The following is a 19,176-nucleotide window of genomic DNA, read 5'->3' as shown; positions in this document are numbered from 1 at the left end:
AAGGAGGGACAGAAAGCAGGAGGAGGGACATGGTTACTCTCTGCTTCCCAGGAAGAGAATAAGAAAAGCCCAAAAACCCTCAGAATGCAAATGTTTCCAGGAAAACAAACTCTAGATTCTAAGAACCGGCAACTGGATCAGATGTTACATCAAGTTTTGAGGCTAACCAGGGGATTCGATTCAGGACAGGACTGTGAGTCATACGTGGCTTAGTTCTCAAGTCAGGGAGCTGGAATTTGACACCCAACCACACTTTATCAGTGTGGAATCCTGATCATGTTATTAGACTCCTGGTGTCTCAGACTCCTCATTTAAAAACTAGAGATAATTGGGGCGCCTGGGTGGCTCAGTCAGTTGGGCGGCTGCCTTCGGCTCGGGTCGTGATCCCGGGCTCCCCCGCGTCGGGCTCCCTGCTCAGCGGGGGGCCCGCTTCTCCTTCTCCCTCTGCCTGCCGCTCTGCCTACTTGTGCTCTCTCTCTCTCTATCTCTCTGTCAAATGGATAAATAAAATCTTTTAAATAAATAAATAAATAAAAACTAGAGATAATAAAATTATTATGAATAAGTGAGACAAAAACATAAAATCCATAGTAGGCACTGATTAAATGTTCCCAATGAGTTAGGATTGGCCAGTGGGGTCACCAGTCACCCATACTTTGAATTACGCATGCTGGATTCCAGATGGTCTCAAATTATGTGTACATCTTTATTTAGCAATTTTACCAGAACAAAAGCTGCCACACTACTTTTTAACTGTACATAGCATGAAAAGACAGAAAATCATTCAATGAGCTTCTATGCTTTACTGTTGTGAACTGAGGCGCCATGCTTGTCTGAACACTATTATACCCATCGATTACCTTCTTTAGAAACAGAACAAAAGAAAGAGTGTGAAGGAATTATGAGATCTCAGCTGGTGATAAAACTTAGGTATCATATTAAGTCCTACTTGGAAAAATAGACATTTTTAAGAGGGTAACGACAAAATGTCCCCATTTGATGTACCTATATTTTAAGAAATTCCTACTTTTCAAGCAACTTAGCTTTTCACCAGGTTGAATGCGTTTCAGTGATTATTGAGAAACTTTTAGGTAGCCTACACTGTACAAGGTACTTAAAGCCATGAAGACAAAAAAGGGACTTTTGAGTCCCCTTGTGTGGTTGCAGGGAAAGATATTTTCAATTTTCTGAACCATGGTAGGTTATCATTGTATAAAACAACAACAAATGCAATACACATCTTTGTAAAGTATAACAAATTATACTTTATATACAGTAAATATAAAATTTTATACTTGGCAAATACATTAAATATGAAGACCTTATTTATCTTGATGGCAGCTCATATACTTAACCAATCAGACAAGATTATTTGTCCTCACCCAACTGTACTCTGTAAATGCCTGCCCTCCTACCTTTCTCATGCAGTTCCCTCTCTCTCTGCATATTCTGTCTTCATCCTGCAATGTCCAGCTCAACCACCATCCACTCTGTAACCCGTTCCTCTACCCTCCTCTTCCAATCCCTGCACCAGCCAGAAATGATCTCTTTCTTCTGAATTCACAGGGCACCTGGTCTGTACTCATTTACATCACTGTACACATTCAAGTGTCCAGGATATCTGTTTTCAAGTCTTGTGTTCCTTATTGGATTATCAGCTCCTTTATTTGGGAGAGTGACTGGGGAATCTCCCTTAACAACCAACTCAGTGCCTATATACATACTAACCACTAAATCAATGCTTACAAAGAACAAAATTTTAAATTTTAACCTTTTGGAACAGGGTCATAAATAAGCGTCTTAGTAATTATGTAACAATATAGGTATGGATGGCTTAAGGTTGAAGGATAACTATACTGACTCCTGTTAGTCCCTGGAACTCATCTGCTGAGGAGTTTATTCAGGCTTTTGGGTAGAACGGGAAAGAATGATGATCAGATGACTTTGTTACGTACTAGTGTACAACTTTAGACATTTGGTACAAAGTAACTACCAAGAAACTAGAAGTGTTTAAAGGATCAGAGTTCAAATAAACATATTTGTAAAATAAATTGATGAGTGAGTGACTAGGGAACATTTCAATATATTTATGTAAATTAAATCATGCATCATACGTAATAACATTTTAATATGTAGATATCATCTGAAGTTCATTTCCTTATCACTCCAGCGAGTAGTCAAGGCTCCACCTGCTTCGTCATACTCATGAAGATGGAATGGTGAGCGGACCTCAGGAGCCGAATCATACGGGTGGGAGGAGGCCCCTCAAACTAATCCTACTAGCAGAAGACAGGCAGTCACACACAGGCAGATACAATGCCTATCTCATAGAAAAGGGAAAGCAATCCGGAATGTAGCAGGGTGCTGCTCCATCCCTCACCTCAAGTTCCGAGGAATCTGAATCGACAAGGAAACCTGAAAGAGTTATTTTGCTGAAACTATGAAAGGCACTGCAAATATGTCAGAACTGCTTTGGCACCCACTTGACAAAATGCAACACCCACAGGTCCCCCCGGGGCTCCAGGCCTGCATGGAGCATAGTGAGACTTCACAGAAAGGAGGGCCCCCTAGGATGAGTGGTAACGCGCCCCCCCCCCCACATGACCTTATGGGAGTGGGGGCTAGGAGGAATCAGGCAACTGGGTAACCTGGGAGAAGCACCCGAAGCAGACGGCTGCCTCCTCCATTCATCTCTGCACACAGCACAGCCTTACGATGGACAGGCATTACCCGAGATGAGGAGGGCAAAGGAAAGAAACAGTGGAGGAGAGAGGACTTGGATAGCGAATAGCATACAAGAAAATATATAAGAAAGAATGCATAAGGACTCTGGCAAAATAACCGGGGAGAATCATGCAGAGTGTCAGGAGCCCTGTCAAAGTACAGAGGATGAGACTCAGCAAAAATGCAGGTTATTACTATTAACACAACCCCATCTGTAACCTCCAGGCTGCTGGGGCCTTCCAGAAGCATGGTTTTCATGTGTTACCTAGACCACTGTGAATCTAAGTAGCTGATACAAAGGCCAACGACTTTAAATCAATTTGGAGACATTCATATAGTGAATTCCCTTCATCTACCAAAGGAAATATGAGCATCTCTTAGGCAGAGCAGCTGCTTAATGGTTACAGAGCAATATTACACAACAGCTTAAGCCAAGAAGCAAAGAACAACTCGGCATTTATGTGATGCTGTATTTACACTACATGTAATGCTTTTTAAAAAATAAAATTGAGTAGGAAATAAAGACCTCTGCAAACTGAAAATTCTCAAAGGCAATATCAAATTATATTATTTTACTTCTTTTTTTATTTTTCTCTAACAAAAGCAACAATAAATCACTACTCAGAAGTTAATATAGTGTTTAACCTCCTTTACAAACAATAACAAAGGGACACAATGGCATATCTAACTGTTAATATCTCAAATTATAATCAGCTCCATTTGAATGTTAAACAACATTTACATAGAAAATCCAAAGGAAAACTGATAACGCTCATTTTTATAGTCTACTGTGTTCTATTCTTGAAATTAAAAAAGAAAAAACCACAGAAAGCAGTTATTAAATTCATGAAAGCTGTCTTCAAGTATTAGAAGGACTGTTAATGTAGATGTTGGATAAGACTTCTGCATAGTTCCAGGAACTGTTTTTTGGCTCAATAACCAGATTTGTCATCCAATAAGAAAAGTCCTAGAAGGGAATGGGAAACCTTGCAAAGGTAGTAACAGCCAACACAGGCCAAGCTACTGCTCTAAGATCTTCAAAAGCATTAATTCACATAATGCTCCTAATTATCCTACTGGTTGTCATGCAAGCGCTCCCATTTTACAGATGAGGAAACTTGTGTCTACAGAGGTAGGGGGTTTCCCAGAGGCAGTAAAGACCCCCCATTAGATTTAAGAATTCTCACTTTGGGTAGGAAACTGAATTAAGAGCACCTCCGAAGCCCACTGCAATGCTCAGGTTCCACTTTTTTTTTTTTTAAGATTTTATTTATTTATTTGAGAGAGAGAGAGAGAGAGAGAGAAGAGTGTGCCTGCGCACATGCACAAGCAGGAGGGAGGGGCAGAGGGAGAGGAAGAAACAGGCTCCCCGCTGAGCAGGGAGTCTAGTGCTGGGCTCCATCCCAGGACCCTGGGATCCTGACCTGAGCTGAAGGCAGACACTTAACCCACTGAGCCACCCAGGAGCCCCAAATGTTCCACTTTTTTACAGGGCCCTTTTCCTGTTAGTTTTCTTGCACTGCTTGCTCATTTGGAGAAAGAACAGGACCCCTAGGTATCTCACAGGCATTTTCCAACCTTAGGATTCCAATTGTTCACTTCCTTCCGCAGAGTGTAAAAGACGCCTAAATCCTTTTGTTTATGGATGCAAAGGGAGAGAAGATAAGATTATTTTACACTAGCTCTTTGCCAAACTTCACATAACTTCAGATACCACCACTAACCTACTGGGGATTTTCTGGTAATGGTGTTGTAAGGCATGGCTTTATCTGCAGTTTCTTGACTGATCTGCACTGTCCACAGTTAAGAATGAAGACAGTGATTATGAAATAGACAGAGTAATCATTACAAAGATAATGATTCTCTGTGTAGAGACTGACCCTCAGCCTATATAGCCAAGGCTCACATTCCAGTATTAATTTAGAATTAAGTTTATCCTCCACTATGAAATGTCCCTTTGGTAATGTAAGTGATTCAGCAGGACAGCAATTTTCTGACTTTAACACACTCTGATAGTACTATATTAACGTTATTTGTTTTTTTAGTGTTTCCTTCTAGTCCATTAAACTTTTTCCAGCATATATGTAATACATAAAAATATGTATTTTTAAAAATGGAGATCAAATTTAAATGAGTTTGTATCCTGCTTTTTTTCTAATTCACATTGTATCTTTCCTTTAGATTAAACAGTTTTTCAGAAGCATGATTTTAATGTCTGTATAATATTACACTGCATGGCTGTACTTTGACCATTCTCTTTTTTTTTTGGCATTTTAGGTTATTTCCCATTTTTTTAAATATTATAAACAGAACTGCCATTAACATCCTCGTACACAAATCTTTGTCAGCAATTCTCATGACTTCCTTAGGCTGGAGTTCCCAGAAGTGGAATTACTGGGTCAAAGGACATAAACGTTTTTAAAACTCTTGGTTAAAAACTGTCAAGTTGCTTTCCATAAAGATTTTTGCCAATTTCTTCTCCCTCGGGCAGAATGAGCGTGTCCATGTCACCACCCTGCTGCCACAATTACATATTAGTCATAACAGGGACTTGTTTTAATTGTAGCAAGTTGATAGAGAAAAGATATCATTACATTAATGTCATAATTTTCATTTACTTAATTATAATAAAATTGGATTTTTTCAGATATTTATGCATTATTTCTTTGACAAATATGCAAAAATATGTAAAATAGGAATTGTGCTCTCAGAAATATTTTTCTTAATATTAATGACATTTCTTCTAGAGTTTCACAGTTAATGATAATGTTGGCTATTAATTAATAATTTTTTTATCATTGTATATGTTCATTTATTCCTAGTTCTCTCAGATTTTTAAGTGTTCTGATCAGAATGGTTACTGAATACCATTAAATGCTTTTTTGGCATCCTTTTTAAATTTCCTTACAGTATTTATTGTTGTTTTATATATTACTGAATTCTTAGATTAAATTATCTTTGCTTATCCACACAAGGTAGCTCTTTTAGTTTACTGCTAAATTGGTTTGTTAACAGTTTCTTCTGACTTCTCTCTATGTAGCTAGTATACTTTTCTGGGGATCTCTGTTTCATTTGTGAAGTTTTCATACTAGGGTTACATACATGCTTCATAAAATGGTTTGGATGACAGCCATTTTTTATTTTAAAGAAATATGAAAAGTTCGTGAAAGTCTGGAAAAACTCACTGGTAAAACGATCTTCTCATCATCTGTTTCAGAGAAGATTCTAGAAAACTGTGAGTCTTTCATGAATTTGCTCTACTCTTATTTTCTGGTCTTGAGGCAATTTTATTATAATTCTTTCGTATTTTCAAGAAAATCATCAATTCTTTCATATTTTCAAATATATTAGCAGAGATACTTTATGTTTTACTAAGGTTTTTTACAGTATAGTAAAATTAAAATTAATTATATTTTACTGTTATATTATATTAAAATATATTATAATAAAATTGCATTAAGTTATGTGCAAGTATACTGAAAGATCAGCTCTGCCCCTTACTATGTAAACCTAAGGTAGGTTGAGCAACTTTTCCACACCTCACACTTCACTATAATACAGATGATAATCATAGTAACCTATGAGCCAATATGAAAACTGTAATTGTTTTCAAAAAATAATAAAGAGAGATATTTCATTTTAAGAGCAGGGAAAGGGAAGGTAGAACTTCCAAATTAACAAAGAGAAAGCAAAACACAGTGAATAGTAACTTAATCAAACAATAAAACTAAGAACATAAGATGTAAAAATAAATAATATAAGGTAAATAGAACAAATAAAATTAAGCATATGCCATTACAATACAGGTAAGTGGATTGAATTAGCCCATAAAGAACATTAGATCAACTGAAGCAAATAAAATTCAGCTATTTTTAAGGAACACATCAAAGACAAAATGACAACAAGAATTAAAAGTTGAAAATAAAATGGTGTGCAAAGAGAAATCAGGCAAATTCCAACAAAAAGTAAGCAGTGTCAGTTAGTGGTGGTTAAGAGAATTTAAGATGAATTACAATAAACGAGATAAAGAACATTACAAATGGATAAAAGGCATATTTAATAAAGAAGATAAATCATAAACCACTTGTGCACCAAACAATATTGTGCAGAAATGCAATAAAACAAAAACTATTAAAATACAAGAAACTTTATAAAAATACAGTTGTAGTGAGAATTTTGAATACATTCTCTTTTAGAGTTGAACATGACTATTAGACAATGACTAACTTTATATCATTCAAATACAAAGTATACTTTGTTAGCACATCCGCAGAAATTTTTAAAAATTGATCATGTCCTTGACCAAAGAGAAAACTGTTACTACTCTGTCATCTTTGGTAAATAAGACTAAAAGTAAAAAATGAAAGAGACCAAATTTTCTGAACTACCTGAAAATTAAGAAAATAAGCTATCAATCAAACAGAAAATCAAAAGAAAAATTATGGAAGTATCTAGAAAGCAATGAAAAGAAAAAGGCAAAAGGCAAATTACTTTACCATTGAGAGAAAGAACAGTAAAACAACCCAAGAAAAATTAAAAAGGGAACTAAAGATAAAAGCAGAAATCAATAAAGTAGGAAAAGAAGTATTTAAAACAAAAGAATAAAAGGGAAGAGGTTTTTCTGAGACCAGCAAAACAGAAAAATCATTTGCAAACCTCATTAAGGCAAAAAAGAAAAAGCAAAAATATACAAGAATAGAAGGGAAACATAACCATAGAAACCAAATACATTAAAAAAAATTACAAGAGAATAACACATGCAACTTACTGACCACAACTTCGAAAACTTAAATGGGCAATTACTTACTAAAGTAAAAGTAACCAAAATTGAGCAAAGTGGAAACCTGAATAGACCAATTACCCCTAGTGCAGTGGTTCTCAAAATTTGCTGATCATTGGAACCACCTGGGGTTCTTGAAAAACAACTATGCTTGGCTTCCACCCTCAGCCATTCTGATTTAATTGGTATGGATGTGTCCTAGACATGAGGATGTTCTAAAATTTCCCCTGGTGATTCAAATGTGCAGCAGAGTCCGGGAACCACTGGTTAGCATCTTGCTATTCAAAATGTGGTCCCACAACCAACAAACAGTACTGGCATAACTGGGGAGCTTGTTAGGCACACAGAAGTTCAGGGCCAAGCCCAGACTCTCAAAATCAGAATCTGCAACTTAACAAGACCACCGGTTATTCCTATGCACTTTAGAATCTGAAAACCCTAGAAGAGAATTGAAAGGTGATTTAAAAACCACCTTTAGAATGGCACCAAGTATAGATAGATGGGTGCACAGCTGGATTTTATCTTTTGCCTAGCCTTTAAATTCCAATGATTTTTACACTCTCCCAGGCTTTAACAAATGATGACAAAGTTCCTTATGAAGAAAGCTCTCTTGTGAGCCTTTATTAGACCAGCAAAACTTAAATGACTAAATTTGCAACTTCCCTCATTCAACCAAAGCAAGCAAACGAAACAACCAAAGACCAAGCATACACATAAATGCAACTTCAAAGATCCTAAATAAAATTGGATATATTCGATTCACATATTCGAATTGATTATAACAATGTTATTGAAAGAACAATACATCATTATCATTAGGGTTTTATTCCATGACTGAGTGCAGTTCACCGTTACAAAATCTATCAATACAATAGAGAAAAAAAAAGGAAAGACACACGACCTTATCAATGGATGCTGAAAATGCACTTGACACCAACAAGAAAAGCAGGCTTTCCTAATAACAAATCTCAGCAAAAACAGTGATAAAAACAAGTAACAGACTGTTTAGCAAAACCCAACAAGTTATCCTAAAAGAAGAAAACTAGTCTACCATTCCTAGGTACTCAACCTCTTCAAGGCTCCTCCTCTTTTCAGTCCTTAAAAATGTAATCTGTCGGGCCTCCGGGGGGGCTCAGTCCTTAAGCGTCTGCCTTCAGCTCGGATCATGATTTCAGGGTCCTGGGATCAAGCGCCACATCGGGCTCCCTGCTTGGTGGGGAGCCTGTTTCTCCCTCTCCCTCTACTGTTCCCCCTGCTTGTGCCCTCTCACTCTCTTTGTCAAATAAATAAATAAAACCTTTTAAAAAAAAATGTGCTCTGTAAATAAACTAGTCGCAAAGACAAATACTGTATGATTTCACTTAGATTAGGTATCTAGAGTAGTCAAACTCATAGAAACAAAGTAGAATGGTGGATGCCAAGGGATGGGAGAAAGGGGAACGGTGAGTTGTTATTCACTGGTGATAGAGTTTCAGTTTTGCAAGATGAGAAAGTTCTGGAAATTGATTGTGCAACAATGTAGATAAACTTAACACTACTGAACTGTACATTTATAAATGATTAAAAGGGTAAATTGTATTTTATGTGTATTTTATGACAATTTAAAAAATCATAATTTGGGACTCATAATTGTTACTAAATTCTTGCTTATATATATTCAAAGAATTACTTTTTTACATTGGTACTAAATTCTTGTTTATATATATTCAGGAATTATATTTCTACACTGGCATTTCTGTCTGTAATCTTATTCATAATAGTTACTCAGATGTAATTCTGTTTAATATTCTCATTATTAGTCTATAGCTACATTTGTATCTATAGGTAGAGATCTGAGAACTTTCTTTTTCCTTTTTTTTTCCCAAGATTTTATTTATTTATTTGACAGAGAGAGAGAGAGACACAGCAAGAGAGGGAACACAAGCAGGGAGAGTGGGAGAGGGAGAAGCAGGCTTCCCGCTGAGCAGGGAGCCCGATGCGGGGCTCGATCCCAGGACAATGGGACCATGACGCGAGCCGAAGGCAGACGCTTAACGACTGAGCCACCCAGGTGCCCCAAAAACTTTCTTTTTCCTAAAATATTTTATTTCAGTGTATCACTTGTTAATTGGTATAGGTTTTCAAGTAAAATTTTTACAAAGAAAATAAAAGACTCTATTTTTTGAGACTACAAATAATAAAGAATATAGTTCTATTGGCTTTGACTACAGAGAAAACTCCTTAAACATAAAAGAAGTTTCATCCTAATTCTAAGTGATTCATCATAATTCTAATTCCCCCAGTCTTCTGTTATTTAATGTTGACCAAAAGAAAAAAAAAAAAGTACAGGTAACTTTGTTTTTCCTCCAGGATGATTACAAGATTCTCTTTTTCTTCCACAAAATACAAACACTTCCAAAGGATATATTTAGATACCATTACTGTTGGTTAGATATAGTTAGCCCTTTTGATCTAAATATTTAGATCATTTTTAGCTCATTAAAGTTTTCTTAATTTGTCTTTGATTCTATTGCTCTCCTAACTGCTCTGATTTCTCACCAAGAACACTTAAATTAATACTCAATTTTCTATTCTCCCATCATAAACCTTTTTCTGATCATTTTAACCTCTTTGCTTTTTTCTTCTGCTTTTGGAGCAAATATCTCAAGTTTGTCCTCTATATCAGGGATTATTTCCACAGTATCAGTTCTATTTCTTATTCCTTCAAATGCAGACTTTACATGAGAGCAACTTTAGTTTTCTTGTTATTTCTGCTTATCTCATATGGCACTCTCTTCGAAGCTATTCTTTTATCTGTTCATTTTTCCATGTAAGTCCTTTCTTCTAACTAGACAGATTGTTTTCTCTGAAATTTTCTTCGGTGTTTCATTTTCAAAGATATGTTCTTCTTGACCTTTCCCCATGTTCTTCACTATTTTCTTACCAAGGGCATACTCTTGTGATTTTCTTTTACTTAGAGGGTAGTCTACAGAGATTTTGGGTTTGTCCTCAGAAAAGTGTATGGCTTTCCCTTGGCTACAGTAAGTAAAGGTTTTAATACAGGCTGAGATTGAGGGCTCTAGAATTTACATAACTGGATCTGAATTCCCGTCTTATCACTTACTAGCTATAAACTTTAAGTAAATTACCTAACTTTAATATAAATAAAAATAACAATAATGATTATGATAATAATATTATAGTGGCTATCATTTATCGAGTGTTAATTATGTTATAAACAAGGTTCTATGCTAAGCTTTTTATTTATTTATTTATTTATTTATTTTTAAAGACTTTATTTATTTGACAGAGAGAGAAGAGAGCACAAGCAGGGGCAGTGGCAGGCAGAGGGAGAGGGAGAAGCAGGCTCTCTGCCGAGCAGGGAGCCTGATGTGGGGCTCAATCCCAGGACCCTGGGATCAGGACCTGAGCCGAAGGCAGACGCTTAACCAACTGAGCCACCCAGGCGCCTTATGCTAAGCACTTTAAACTCTACCTCAGTTCACTTTCAGATTTGCTCCTTTTTTATTAATGACTTTGAATAAATACTTAAACTTTCTACCCAACCCCACTACTCCCTTTTGTAAAATGGGAAGAATAATAATACTGAACTCAAAGATTTGAGATGAAGGTTAAGTAAGAAAGTGCATACAAAGTGCTTCGGGTTCCATAAATGCTTGTTGGTAATGGTAGTATCACAGTACCAATAATCGTGTTAGTCAAAGTTGGTAAGGGCAGCTCCTAACCAATTCCCATTGATTACTGGTCCTTCATCTCATAAGCCTCTTCCCACCCTACCACCTAGCCATGGAAGATCCTACCACATAAGTACATGAAAACCCTCAATTTCTATAACGGCGTGGCTCTGGAAGGACAGATGGGACCAAGTTTCAGAGGGTCTTCTCTATGGTGTGAAGGAGTTAGACTGGCACAGAGTGGAAAATTTTTTTAAAGATTTACATTAGGAAGTAAAAGAAGATTGCTAGATGTCTTCCCACACTCTTTCTCTTTACTTCCTCTTCATCCCACATTTCCTAACCCTGTTGTTCCCTGGGTTTTACAGCGTTTTAAATTAATGTAGAAAAATCTCTGAACCTAGGGGAATGATAGTGGGAGAGAACCAAATTTAAACGTCCACAATTTCTCAAAGAACTAACACTGCTATCTTTTGTGAGTATTAAGATAGAAAAATGACCATTTTTAAATTTAGTCTAACCACACAATTATGAGATAAGCCTCTAAGATTCTAGCTAAAGGTTATCCTTCAGTCTCAGTTTTAGTGTGCTTAGGAAAAGTTACAGTTTTACGTATCCTTACAGAAATTTTAGTGAAGAACTGGGAGAAACTGGATCAGAAGTTAAGCAAGCAATGTGGACTTTATATTAGATAGCTAATAATAATTATTTTGCTATATGCCTAAAAAGACCTAATTTTAAATCTCACTACTCTCAATCAAAGTTCTAGCAGGGTTTTTTGTTTTGTTTATTGATCTATTGATTTATTTATTTTTGTAGAATTTGTCAGGCTGGTCTTATTTATATGAAAATACAAAGGACCTAAAAAATAACTTTTAAGAACTTATTATAAATACTTACCATAAAGTTACACAAATCAAGAAAATACTTTGATGCTGACAAAAGAGAAGACATATATCTCAGTGGGACAGACCAGAAATAGACACATAAATGTATCATTGTTGCTATTTGATAAGTAGCTATGCAACTCAATGGAGGGGGAAAAAAATGTCTCTTAAATGGTACTGGATTAACTGGATATCCATATTTTTTTAAAAAGGATATCAACCTTTAACAAGGATATCAACCCTTATGTCACACTCTATGTGGTATAGCCATATAATGGAATACTACTCCACAATAAAAACTAATAAATTATTGACAAATGTAATCACATGGATAAATCAAAATTTTTATTCTAGATTAAAGAAGCCAGACACAAAAGGATACATTTATACAGAAGAGACATTTATATAAAATTATAGAAATGTAAACTGATCTAGAGTGATATAAAGCAGATCAGAGGTCATCTGAGGATGGGGGTAGAGAAAGGAATGGATTATAAAGTGGTCAGAGGAAACTTCTGAGACTGATGGAAATGCTCATCATCTTGATTGTGGTGACATATATATATTTATATATATATGATATATATTCTTTCCTTTTTCTTCCCTTTGTGTGTGTGTGTGTGTGTGTGTGTAGATATATACACTATAGATAGTTATACAATATATTGTATATCAATTACACATCAATAAAGAAAAAATGACCTTCTTGAGCTAGTGATCTATATACAGTAGTCTCCACATTTTCAAAGTAACAATATTTCCATATCACACACACATAAATTACAAATGAGTCCAAAACATTCCATTTAATCAGTCACGTATTTTTTGCAACTTCTAGAAAGATCTTACCTGTTCCTCATTCATGATCATGTAAACTCTAACACCATTAAAGTATAGTCACTAAGCAAAAGCATAAAAAAGGCAAGAAGGCCTTCTTTACAATTCATCAGATGGTGAGGAGAAACATTTGATTCATCTGAGACTGGTGTTCTGTATCAGTAATTATATTGGAGTACTACAATTCTCAGTCTGATACACCCCTATGAAATTCTTCAGACCATGCCACACAAAGTTAGGAGTTCGTAATGTCCCCAGATAATCACGTCTGAGGTGTGGTGCATCTGCAAGGCAGAAGAGGCCCACTGCGACGTCTCTATGAAACATCAGGCTTCTCCTGGCTTAGGACAAACTGTAGGGATGGACATGATCTCATTACTGCACAAACAGGTTCCAATTTATTTAGCGTGCTACTGGTCTAAGCCTCCATCTCATAGATTCTAAACATTGCTGAATATTGTCTCTGGCCAGGTATTTGCCTTAGATGTTACAAATGCACAAACGGAAGACTACAATCCTCACCTGAAGGTGTCCAGAATCCGCTAAGGGAAACAGACAAGTAAAAAGTGGTAAAATTGCAGTTAAGTGCTATTATTGTAAACGGTACTAAAGGGAGGGCCTGGAGACGTCTCACTGATGAGGTGTCAAGGAAGTACAGCCATTCTAGGACACAGACAGAGACACAAACATGGCTAAGGCTAAAGCTAAATGCAAGGTCCATGTGTGCAGTGAAAGGAACAGTCGGGACCGTACCAGGAAGGGCTGGATTAGATGCCATGCTAAAGATGAGGCGTAGCCTAGAGTGGAAATTTTTGAAACATATACGGAGGGGAGTGGAATAATCAGATTTGCACATTATGGAAATCACCATGGGCCTACGGTGGATGTTCACAGGGATTAAGACCCGAGGCAAAAATATGAGCTATGGAGATTAGGAAAATTACTATAATCATCTAGGTGTTCTAATTAAAAGGACAGAGTGTAAATATATTTAAGAAAATCATAATGCATGAGATTTAGCACCAACTATTCTTTTTTAAAATAGTCTGCCTTCCTCATCTGCTATAAGAGTAACCCCACCAGTGGCCTTCTCTCATCCCCCTTCCTCATCAACATGTTCTCTCAAAAACTTTTAGGTAATCCCTTCTTCACCTGCCAATACTATGCAGAGTAATGTAATTTATGTGGGCTCTTTCTGGATATCAATGAGGACATATTAAGTATAAAACAGCAGAATGCTTTATTTGTCCTGATGAAGATGACCATCTTTACTCCTTGCTTACTTACTTAGAAAGTATTGTTCTGCATAGAAAGTAGTTCAATTCAGAAAAGGACTGCAATCCAAAATACCAAATTTTGAAACTAAAATTCTACTACATTAAAAAAACGTGCCACAAAATAAACAATGGAGCCATTATCTTATAATACAACATGTCACTTGTCATGCATACTTTACCAGAGTAAGGGAGCTCACTGAGATATCATGCAGCCCAGAGAAACGCATGTGTATAATCCCCACACCACTGGCCATGTGACCGACTTGTGGCAGGGCTCCCTGGAGCCTCTTCCTTGATCCTCTGAGGTTTCTGCTTCCTGGGTTAAGAACCCCCAAATATCTTTCCTAGCCTTGAGTTCCAAACCCTTTTCTGCCAATGGCTCATAAACTTTTTAAACAAATGAACAAAAAACTACAGCTTTATTGAGATATAATTCACATACAATTTTAAAGTGTACAATTCAGTGGTTTTTTGGTATATTCAGAGAGTTGTACAACCATCACCACTACCTAATTCCAGAATATTTTCATCACCTTACCAAAAAACCCCATACCCATTATCGGCCACATACCCATTTCCCACAACTCCAAGCTCCTTGCAACCACTAATGTACTTTGTTTTTATGGATTTGCCTAGTCCAGACATTTCAAATAAATAAAACCATACAATTTATGAAAAAAAGAAACTATCGTGTCCCTCCCTGTTTGTTTCATTAACAAGTGTATGTGATATTTTAATGATGATAAGATCAAATCTGCAAGTCAAGTGGTTTTTCTGTGTTCCTCCTCCTGAATGCCCTGGGGACATGAATATGCTGAAGGGATGGAATGGGAATGGCGGAAAAAGGAGTATCTCTGTTGGGTTCAAGAGTCAGCAATACTTCAGTGGAAAGAGGAGTATGTTCTTAGTTCTACTATGTAAAATAAAATAAAAGAGTGCATGGTCCCTATAGACCAGCGAGCAAGTCAAAAGACCCCAAAAGATATATAACAACACTGAAAACCAAAACCTGATTTTTTTTCTTAAATTCTTCTACCATGGCATTATGCAAAAGCCAACAAGACTCAAATTGCCACGCAAAAGTACTTGCTGAAATTGCTCAATACCTTAACACTCTTTTATAGTTACAGAAAAAGAAAGAAATGAAACTTCAGTGGGATTTTTCCTACTAACTTGAAATTACATTCTCTTCTATAAGGTAGAAATGGATTACAACTTGGGTAGCTATATATCTTCCTCTCTGCTTAGTATTTTATTCTGCTTGCAATATATTACCACAGGGTAATTGGTCCTATGGTAATCATAGAATTGATCCTTCTTTCCAAGCATGATGCTCTAATAGGCAAGTGGAGATGCCCTGGGTGCCTCTGCATGGGACAATACGTCCAGCAAGCTTAGCTTCTGCCGAGTTCAATGATCTTAACTGGGGTGGAGCAAGTCCACTCTATCCCTGATACAGAACAATCCCAGCTTTCCAGCTGTGAGGAGGAAAATGTTTTGCATTATTAAATTGTAGCCATATGCTGCAAAAGCAGGCCTTGTAAATATGGAGAGGGACAAGAATCTAAATGGAGAGGAAACTTTAGATGCAGGGAGTCGTAAAAAGAACCTGAGATACTTGAGTCATGAGCCTTGGGCAGTGGGTGCATTCACAGCTTAACCCCAGGGTAGTCAAGACGGCCACCTCTTTCACAAGGGGACTACCTACCCTCCCTGTAGGGAATCCAGATATTTAACGAGGAAAGAAAAATATGTTACACCAACATCTTTTAAAATTTAACAATTTGCAACCCTTTCAGGTGCAAAGCCTCTGAAAACTTCTCTGGAACCAGGTGCACAAGGAAGTCAATGCCCACATCAATATAGTGAAATTTCGCTTACACCCTAAGTCACTTTATATCATTTCAGATACCACAAGATCCTGCAATACAGTTAGAAAGCTAGGAAAAACAAAAGTCTGGCTAGCTATGGTGTCTCTCACAGCTAGTCCTTTCTCTCGGAGCTTTGTGAAAGAAGAGCATTTGCTGTGTTTAAATTACACTTGTGACTATGTACCAAGCGGGCCCCTGACCTGTACAAATGCAAAGCATGGGAACTCGAGAAAAGATGGAGCAGAAGACAAATGGGGGCTACAGAGCTCTAGCAACTGCAATAACTTGGCAGAGAGCATCCCCCCTCCTGCATCAGTGCCCTGACCCCACAGCCTCAGAAACTCTCAGCTAACATCTCTCCCCAGGCTCATTCCCACTGAGGCAAGGGTCACTCGAGAGTCGCCTCCATCATCTGTTCACCCTCTGCCCGCTGCCCCTTGTCCCAGCAGCTAGGGCTATTACAACCGCCCCCAGGGACTCAAGCATGGCAGTCACTGTGAGTGTCAGGAGACCCAGACTCAGTCCGCTAGGGGACCTCAACACCAAGATTTCTCATTTCTTTCTCTGCGTGGCAGTTCACGCTCATAAACACTTAGGCCAACCATAGACAAGACCAAACTTCATTTTTTCACGAGGCATTCTACCAGAGTCAATTGTGTTATTTATCAGGTGCAGGGGAGGAGAGGCAAGGAAAAAAGTACCAATGACAAAGTGGCATTACTACTGTCTTAAGGTTTTGATCCATGAAAAAAAGTGAGCTTTAGCCTCCATGTGCCGATAACTACCTGGACCTGTGGGCAAATCACTTGCCCTCTTTGCCCTGTTTTCATAAGTCAAATGAAGAAGCTGAATTAACAGTGTTATAAGCACCGATATCCTATGCTTTCTTGAGTGTGTTCAGCAAAAAAAAAAAAAAAAAAAAAGAATGGATTATAGTAGTCAATTATTCATTTAGAAAATCTAACTGTCTACTTGGGAAGGGGGAAATGTGTAAGCAAATATAAGCATAACATAAAGCAGCGATCACAATAGAACCGAAGCGTCGAACCCCGCCTGAGAGAATCTGGTAAGATGCGCGGAGGAGTTTGGAGCTCGGAAGCACAGGATAAACAAGACTTTGTTGGATGGATACAGCAGTCCTGGCAGAGGAAAGAGCGTACTGCGAGAAAGAAAGGGAAAGGAATGGAACTTGGTATCTGAAACTAACAGCCCTTGAAAGCCATGACACAGAAGATGGCCATAAGCAGCAAGATATGGGGAGTTTTTCAGAAAGTCAGATTTGTGTTTTATAAAAAGTATTTGTACATAAGATTAGAGAAAGAACAGGGACGGAATGGAGGCAAGTATAGGGTTTTTGCACAATTACAGACAAAAAATAAAGTCTGGAGCTCAAATAAGTGTAACAGGGAGTGGGTGGGGATGGTGGATTCAAGAGACTTTGGAGTATGTGGAGGGTGAGGAACAGAGTCCCCGAGGAAGGACTCCGGGGCTACTCTAACCAAGGGCTCTGGCCCCAAGATAAATCACAGGGAGAAAATCTCAAGTCTGGGAGAAAAGAAAATGAATCGAATTTTGGAAATGTTGAATTTGAGCTACCCCTGGGGCATAAAGGGAACCCTGTCCAGAAAGTAGTTGGGCACATGAAACCTGAGGAGAGAGATCTGTTCCAAAGGCGCATATCTAAGAATAACAAAAGGTGAATGAACTTAAAGTCACGGGGGGGACTGGAAACACACACAGAACTAAAGATAAAAATCTGGTGAAGTAAAGGGAAGAAGCAACTGACAGAAAACATAATGGTTCCTGGATTACGAGGAAAAGGCCCTGTTTCAAAAGCACAGACAACAAAAGCAAAAAAACCCCAAGTGAAATGGTATTAAATTAAAGCTTCTGCCCAGCAAAGGAAACAAGCAAGAGGGTGAAACTGTGACCTATGGCATATGGGAGAAAACAGCTGCAAACCATATATCAGAGAAGGGGTTCATCTCCAAAATATAAAAGAAACTCCTACCGCTTGGCAGCAAACAAAACAAAACAAAACAAAACAAAACAAAAAACAACAACAACCCTACTACTCACCTGATTTACCAATGGGCTAAGGATTTGAATAGACTTTTTTTTGCAAAGAAGATGTACAGATGGCCAGCTGGCATATGAAAAAAGGCTCAGGGGGCACCGAGGTGGCTCAGCTGGTTAAGCATCAGACTCTTGATTTTGGCTCAGGTCAGGATCTCAGGGTCATAGGATCAAGCCCCACGCAGGGCTCCATGCTCAGCGGAGAGTCTGCTTGAGGATTCTCTATTTCCTTCTGCCCTTCCCCCCGCTCACACATGTGCACTCACTCGAGCACTCTCTCTCTGAAATAAATAAATCTTAAAAAAAAAAAAAAAGAAAGAAAGAAAGAAAGAAAAGAAAAAGAGCTCCGGAAATGCAAATACAAATCACAATGAGATATCACTTCACACCTATCGGGATGGCTATTTTATCAAGTAAACAAAAGACAGCAAGTGTTGTGGAAGACATGGACAAATCTGAATCCTTCCACACCTGTGGTGGGAATGCAAGCTGGTGCAGCCACTACAGAAAACAGTATGGAGGTTCCTCAAAAAATTAAAAATAAAACTACCGTATAATCCTGCTCTTAAGTATCTATCCAAAAGAACTGAAACCAGGACCTTGAAGAGATATCTGCACTCCCGTATTCATCATAGCACTATTTTCAATAGCCAGGAGGTGGAAACAGCCTAGATGTCCACTGATAAAGGAATGCATAAAGAAAGCATGTTATGTGCATACAATGGAATATTATTCAGCTTTTAAAAAGAAATTTTGCTATATGCAACAAATGAACGAACCTTGGAGATATTATGCTATGTGAAACAAACCCGTCAGAGAGAGACAACTGTCTCATGATTCCACCTATGTGAGGTATCTAAAGGGGCTGGGTTGTGAAGGGGAAATGGGTAGTTGCTAATCAACAGGCGTAAAGTTCCAGTTAAGCAAGATGAATAAGCTCGAGAGATCTGTTGTGCAACCCTGTAATTATATTTACTTAAAAATTTCTTTAAGAGGGCAAATCTCATGTTAAGTATTCTTATCACAGTAAAATAAAACTTAAAAAAAAAA

General features: G+C 37.6%; 1 protein-coding gene across 8 annotated transcripts in view; it reads right to left on the bottom strand.

Annotated features, from left to right (window-relative positions):
- The window catches only part of NFIB (nuclear factor I B), a 232,804-nt gene that overhangs the window by 72,452 nt on the left and 141,176 nt on the right, over positions 1-19,176 (bottom strand). The window lies entirely within an intron of this gene.

The sequence above is a fragment of the Zalophus californianus genome, chromosome 13, assembly GCF_009762305.2.
Source record: "Zalophus californianus isolate mZalCal1 chromosome 13, mZalCal1.pri.v2, whole genome shotgun sequence".
In the NCBI taxonomy this organism is placed as follows: domain Eukaryota; kingdom Metazoa; phylum Chordata; class Mammalia; order Carnivora; family Otariidae; genus Zalophus; species Zalophus californianus.
The sequence above is the reverse complement of the archived record's forward strand: the minus strand, read 5'-3'. Positions and strand labels throughout refer to the sequence as shown.